Here is a 7,857-nt window from a genome sequence, read left to right as displayed (position 1 = left end):
GTTGGCCCAGGATCAGACATTGTTTCGTTCTGCTGTGCATGGGGTCGCTATGAGTCGGTTCTGACTCGATGGCACCTGACAACAACAACAACATGATCGCAGTACTCCCTCAATTGATGTACAGATTAAGCAGAATCTCTATCAAAATCTCAGTTGACTTCTTTGTAGAAATGATCATCTGGTCCTAAAAGTCAAGGAACCCAGAATTGTAAAAATTTTCTTGAAAAAGGATAAGTTCAAGAACTCATACTTAACTGATATTAAAACTTAATATTAGACAAATTGACAATAATCAAGAGAGGGTAGCTTTTGTATAAAAGTTTAATGGGATAGAATTGTGAATCCATAAGTAAACCTTCACATTGTATTTTATCAAGAGTGTTCAATCAATTTATTGGGGGAAAGAATGGCCTGTTTGAAATGGTACTCCAACAGCTGACAACTGGATATCTATATCAGAATAATAAAGTTGAACCACTACTGCACACTTTGATCAATATTTTACTTAATTTTTATATAATGTCCTTAAGATAAAAGCCCAAACTATGAACCTTAAAAGAAAACATAAGGATAAATATTCATGACCTTGTATTAGATGGTGATTCCTTAGATACGCTACTAAAAGCACAAGCTGCAGAAATGTCAGTTGATCTTCATTCAAATTAAAGGTTTAATTTTCAAAGCACAACATAAAAAAATAGAAAATAAACATTGGAGGAAGACTCATTAACAATATGCGATATGCAGATGATACAACCTTGCTTGCTGAAAGTGAAGAGGACTTAAAACCTTTACTGATGAAGATCAAAGAGCACAACCTTCGGTATGGATTACATCTCAATGTAAAGAAAACAAAAATCCTCACTACTGGACCAATAAACAACATTCTTATCAACGGAGAAAAGATTGAAGTTGTCAAGGACTTCATTCTTGGATCAACTATGAACACTCATGGAAGCAGCAGTCAAGAATCTGCTGCACAAGAACTTTCTAAAGTGTTGAAGAGCAAAGATGTTAGCTTGAGGACTAAGGAGCGCCTGACCCAAGCCATGGTATTTTCAATCACCTCATAGGCATGCGAAAGCTGGACAGTGAATAAGGAAGACCATAGAAGAATTGATGCTTTTGAGTTATGGTGTTGGAGGAGAATATTGAAAGTGCCATGGGCTGCCAAAAAAACCAATAGATCTGTTTTGGAAGAAGTGCAACCAGAGTGCTCCTTGGAGGTCAAGATGGCCAAACTTCGTCTCTCATACTTCATACATATTGTCAGGAGGGATCAGTCTTTGGAGAAGGATAACATGTTTGGTTAGGTGGAGGGTCAGAAAAAAGAGGAAGACCCCCAACGAGATGGATTGGCCAGGTGGCAGCATCGATGGACTCAAGCATGGCAACAGTAGTGAGGTTGGCCAAGGATCGGGCAGTATTTCGTTCTGCTGTGCATAGGGTCACTATGGGTTGGTACTGAGTCAATGGCACCTAACAACAACAACAACAATAAGGGACTTACGTGCTGTTCTGTTGGTTCTGACTTATAGTGACCCTGTATAGGGTTTTCGAGTCTTTAAATCTTTGCGGGATCAGAAAGCCTCATCTTTCTCCTGCTGGTGGGCTAAAAACCACAGACTTTGTGGTGCCTTTATGAAGCTACCACATACTGCCAATCTATATTCTAGATCTAGAATATATAGAGTTATAGTTCAGTAATAAAAAGGTAAATAGCAATATAAAAATGGGCAAAGCATTTGAATTGATGTTTATTCAAAGAAGATACATAATGACCAGTGGTGGTGGTAGTGTGCCATTGAGTCAGTTGGGACATAGAGATCCTGTATAGGATTTCCAAGGCTGTAAATCTTTATGGGATCAGAAAACCATTGGTTGGTTGGTTGTGTGCTGTGGAGTCAGTTCCGACTCATAGCAACCCTGCATAGGGTTTCCGAGGCTGTAAATCTTTACGGGAGCAGAAAGCCTCCTTTTTCTCCTGCAGGAATGGCTGGCTGGTAGTTTCAAACTGCTGACCTTGAGGTTAGAAGCCCAATACTTAACTACTACACTATCAGAGCTCCTTTGTTGTTGTTGTTAAGTGTTGTCAAGTTGATTCCAACCCATAACGACCCTATATAAGGGTTTCCAAGGAGCGGCTGGTGAGCTTAAACTACCAACCTTGCCATTCAAACGGACTTTGCAATCAATACATTGCATTAAACCACAGTGTCACACTCCTTTAAATAAATGTGAATCAAAACCCTGATATACTTTGCTCTTAAGTACCATCTAGTCAGTTCCGATTCGTAGTTTCCAAGGAGTAGCTAGTGGGTTTAAACCTCCAACCTTGTAGTTAGCAGTTCAATGCTTATTCTATAGCGCCATACTAGGACTCCATTTGCACTAGTGTTTCTCTGTTTAAGAAGACAGATAATGATAATTGTTAGTGAGGGTGTGTTGAAATTGGAACCCTTAATGCATTGCTGGTGCTAATGTAAATTGGTTCAGCCACTTTGGAAAACAGTTCCTCACAAAGTCAAATATAGATTTATCATATGGCTCAGCAAATTCTTAGTTATATTCCTAAGAGAAATAAAGACATGTATACTAAGACTTGTACAGGAATGTTCATAGACGTTTTGTTCACCATAGCTACAAAGTGAAAATAACCAAATGCCTATCAGCTGATGAATGGCTTAGTAAAATGTAATATAATTATATAGTGGTATATTTATTGTTGTTAGGTGCCATCAAGTTGGCACTGACTCATAGCGACCCTATGCACAGCAGAATGAAACACTGCCCGATCCTGCGCCAACCTCACTACTGTTATCACGCTTGAATCCATCGATGTTGCCACCTGGCCAATCCATCTCGTTGGGGGTCTTCCTCTTTTTTCTGACCCTCCACCTTACCAAACATGATATCCTTTTCCAGTGACTGGTCCCTCCTGACAATATGTATGAAGTATGAGAGACAAAGTTTGGCCATCTTGACCTCCAAGGAGCACTCTGGCTGCACTTCTTCCAAAATGGATCTATTGGTTCTTTTGGTAGCCCATGGCACTTTCAATATTCTCTTCCCAACACCATAACTCAAAGGCATCAATTCTTCTATGGTCTTCCTTATTCACTGTCCAGCTTTCACATGCTTTTGAGGTGATTGAAAATACCATGGCTTGGGTCAGGTGCACCTTAGTCCTCAAGCTTGACATCGTTGCTCTTCAACACTTTAAAAAGGTCTTGTGCAGCAGATTTGCCTAATGCAATACGTCATTTGATTTCTTGACTGCTGCTTCCCGTGAGTGTTTATAGTTGATCCAAGAAGAATGAAGTCCTTGACAACTTCATTCTTTTTTCCGTTGATAGGAATTAGTCAATAATAAAGAATAAAGTAATACATGCTATAGCGTGGATGATAAACTACGGATAATTTGAAAGGCATGTGTATCCTTGAACACTTTAATTGTGCTCTTGAGGAACCTGTACATAGACTAAGAAACAGTAATTTGAACAGAACAAGGGGATACTGAGTGGTTTAAAATCAGGAAAAATGTGTGACAGTGTTTTATCTTTCACCATACTTACTCACTTATGTACGTGAATAAATAATCCAAGAAGCTGGATTGCATAAGGAAGAAATACAGCATCAGGATTGGAGCAAGACTTGTTAACAACCTGTGATATGCAGGTGACACAAACTTGCTTGCTCTGGAAATGAATAGGATATGAAATATTTAACTGATGAAGATCAAAGACTACAGTTTTCAATATGGATTGCACCTCAATTTAAAGAAATCAGAAATCCTCATCACTGGACCAATAGATAACATCATATGAAGAAGATTGAAGTTGTCAAAGACTTCATTTTTCATGCGTCCTTAATCAACACTCATGGGTGCAGCTGTCAAGAAATCAAATGACACATACTGCTTTAGGAAAATCAGCTACGTAAGACTGCTTTAAAGTATTCAAGAGCAAATATAATCAGTTTGAGGATGAAGGTGCACCTTTCTGTTTATCATACTCTAGGAATTGATGGAATACACATTGAAATCTTTTAACAAACTGATGCAGCGCTGGAGGCACTCCCTCATGCTAAGAAACTTGGGAGACAGCTACCTGGCCAACTGATTGGAAGAGATCCATATTTGTGACCATTTACAAAGAGAAGTGACCCAACGGGATGTGGAAAATCATTGGACAATATCATTATTATCACATGTAAGTAAATTTTTGTTAAAGGTAATTTTAAAACAACTGTAACAGTACACTGATGGGGAACTGCCCAGAGGTTCAAGCTGGATTCAGATGAGGATATGGAATGAGGAGTATCATTGTTGATGTCAGATGGATCTTGGCTGAAAATTGAAAATACCAGAAAGATGTTTACCTGTGCTTTATTGATTGTGCAAAGTGTTTTGACTGAGTGGGCCATGATAAGCTATAGATAAGATTGCATAGAATGAGTATTCTAGGACGTTTGTGCTCATGAGGAAGCTGTGCGTAGACCAAGAGACAGTAGTTGAAACACATTAAGGGGACACTAAATGGTTTAAAATCAGTAAAGGTGCATGCCAGAAGAGAAACATTGTTTGACCGTACTTACTTAATCTGCACAGTGAGCAAAGAATATGAGAACCTGGATTATATAAAGTAGAACATGGCATCAGGATTGGGAGGAAACTCATTAATAATTTATGATATACAATGGTACAATCTTGCTTGCTGAAAGTGAAAGAGGACTTAATATACTTGTGATGAAGATCAAAGACCACAGCTTTCAGCATGGGTTGCATCTCAGTATAAAGAAAACAAAAATCCTCACTGCAGGAGCATTAAGTAACATCATGATAGAGAAAAGACTAAAGTTGTCAGACTGTTTTACTTGGATCCACTGCTCATGGAAGCAGTAGTCAAGAAATCAAACAATGACTTGCATAGGTAAATCTGTTGCACAAGACCTCCTTCAAATGTTCAAGAGCAAAGATGTTAGTTTGAGGGTTAAGGTGTGCTTGACCCAAGCTATTGTATTTTCAGTAGCTTCATATGCATGGAAAGTTGGACAACAAACAAGGAAGACTGTAGAATTGATACATTTGAATTATGGTATTAGAGAAGAATTTTAAGATACCATGGACTTTTAAATCTGTGTTGGAAGAAGTCCAGCCTAAATGGTCTTTAGAAGCCAGGATGGAGAGACTTCTTTCAGACTTTGAACATATTATCAGGAAGGACCAGTCTCTGGAGAAGGCTATCTTGCTAGGTAAAATGGAAGGTCAGCGAAAAAGAGGAAGACCCCTGTTTTCCAATGAGATGGATTGGCACAGTGGCAGAAGCATTGAATTTAAGCTTTGCAACGATTGTGAAGATGGCACAGGATAGACCGAGTAGTATTTCGTTCTGTTGTGTATAAAGCCACTATAAGTTTAAAACAACTCAACGACACCTAACTACAACAGCAACAAAAGGTACTAGATGTTTTTTGGGTGTAGAGGGTGATGTGATGATGGTTGGACAAGTCTGATTCTAATGAAAAACACTTTAAAATATTGTTAATGAAATTGTTAATGATTTTCTTATTACAAGTGTACAATTGAAATAGAATGCTGTATGTTGTATGATTATATAATCTTAATAAAGCTGCTGTATGTTCATGACAAAATAAATTCCAGGAGGTTGCTTTCTTTATGTTTTGGATATTTACAGATTCCAAAATTTACATATAAATGCCAGGTGCCAAAATAATATATGACAAAATGGGAGAATTTTTCTTGTGTTGTTAGGTGCCGTGGAGTTAATTTTTACTTTAACCCTATGTGAACAGAGTAGAATTGCCCATAAGGTTTTATTTTTATTTTCTTGGTGATGGGCTGTGGACTTTTTGGAAGCATATCACCAGGTCTTTGTGATAACTAAGTTGTAGAGTCACTGGGTAGCTTTGAATCTCCAATCTTTTAGTTAGCAGCCTAGGACTTAAACTTTTTGACACCAGGGCTCTTGTACCACCAGTAGGCCTCACTGTTTTGCACATCACCTTGAGGTGGGACAGAATTTCTCAAATGGGAGAGAAAGCATTAATCATAAAAGGAGCAAAAAAGATGTTAATAATTGTTATTTAGTACTATTGAGTCAGTTCTGACGCATTGTGACTCTGTATTGGGTTTCTGAGTGGGGCTGGTTGGTTTGAGTCACAGACCTTGTTGCTAACAGTCCAGTGCTTATCCTATAGAGACACACCACATGTACTAGTAATTAGGGAAATGCAAATGAAGACAGGGAGATACAATTTTGTATCTAAGTTGATTGGTAAAAATGTACAACTATAGTAAACAAAGGTTTCAAGAGGATGAGGATTAGTAATAACTCTTGTAAATTAGTACTAGTCGTTTGGAAAACAATTTGTGTCTTGAAACGTGTCCATCTTCTCTCACCAAACCCATGTGAGACAAGAGTGTTCACAGAAACAATGTTAATAAACCCCAACATACAGAAAACCTAGAAATGACCCAAATATCCTTACTGACTGGATTTGTTGTAGATGTTGTTAGGTTCCATTGAGTCGGTACAGACTCATAGCATCCCTGTGCACAAGAGAATGGAACACTGCCAGATCCTGGGCTAGCCTCACAATTGTTACAATGCTTGAGCCCATTGATGCTGCCACTTTGCTAATCCATCTCACTGGGGGCTTCCTCTTTTTCTCTGACCCTCCACCTTACCAAACATATCCTTCTCCAACAACTGGTCCCTTCTGACAATATGTCCAAAGTATGAGAGACCAAGTTTGGTCATCCTGGCCTCCAAGGAGCACTCTGGCTGCACTTTTTCCAACACAGATTTGTTTGTTCTTTTGGTAGCCCATGGCACTTTGAATATTCTCCTCCAACACATAACTCAAATGCATCAATTCTTCTATGGTCTTCCTTATTCACTGTCCAGCTTTCACATGCATATGAGGGTATTGAAAATGTCATGGCTTGGGTCAGGCACACCTTAGTCCTCAAGCTGACATCTTTGCTTCTTCAACACTTTAAAAAGGTCTTGTGCAACCACTGATTTGCATAATGCAGTACTTCATTTGATTTCTTGAGTGCTGCTTCCATGAGTGTTGATGGTTTAATGCAAGAAGAAGGAAGTCCTTGACAACTTTAATCTTTTCTCCATTGATATGAATGTTTATAGGTCCAGTGGTGAGGATTTTTGTTTTCTCTACATTGAGATGTAATCCATACCGAAGGCTGTGCTCTTTAATCTTCATCAGTAAATATTTTAAGTCCTCTTCACTTTCAGCAAGTAAGGTTGTAGCATCTGCATATCGCAGGTTGTTTATGACTCTTCCTCCAATCCTGATGGCCACTTTTTTCTTCATGTAACCCAGCTTCTTGAATTATTCACTCAGCATACAGATTGAATAAGTATGGTGAAAGAATACAACCTTGTTGCACACCTTTCTTAATTTGAAACAATTCAGTGTTCCTATGTTCTGTTTGAACAACTGCCTCTTGGTCCATGTACAGATTCCTCATGAGCACAATTAAGTGTTCCGGAATACTCATACATCGCAATGTTGTCCATAGCTTGTCATGATCCACGCAATCAAAAGCCTTTGCGTAGTCAATAAAGCACAGGTAAACATCTTTCTGGTATTCTCTGCTTTTAGCCAAGATCCATTGGATATCATCAGTGATATCCCTCATTCCACATCCTCTTCTGAATCTGGCTTGAACCTCTGGAAGTTCTCTGTCAGTGTATGCCTGCAGCCGTTTCTGTGTTACCTTTAGTAAAACTTTACTGGCATGGGATAGCAAAGGCATTGTCTGATGCGTTCCACATTCCGTTGGGTCACCGCTCTTTGGAATGGGCACAA

Source organism: Chrysochloris asiatica, unplaced genomic scaffold (assembly GCF_000296735.1).
Source record: "Chrysochloris asiatica unplaced genomic scaffold, ChrAsi1.0 scaffold00102, whole genome shotgun sequence".
Taxonomy (NCBI): Eukaryota; Metazoa; Chordata; class Mammalia; order Afrosoricida; family Chrysochloridae; genus Chrysochloris; species Chrysochloris asiatica.
This window is presented reverse-complemented; position numbering follows the sequence as displayed.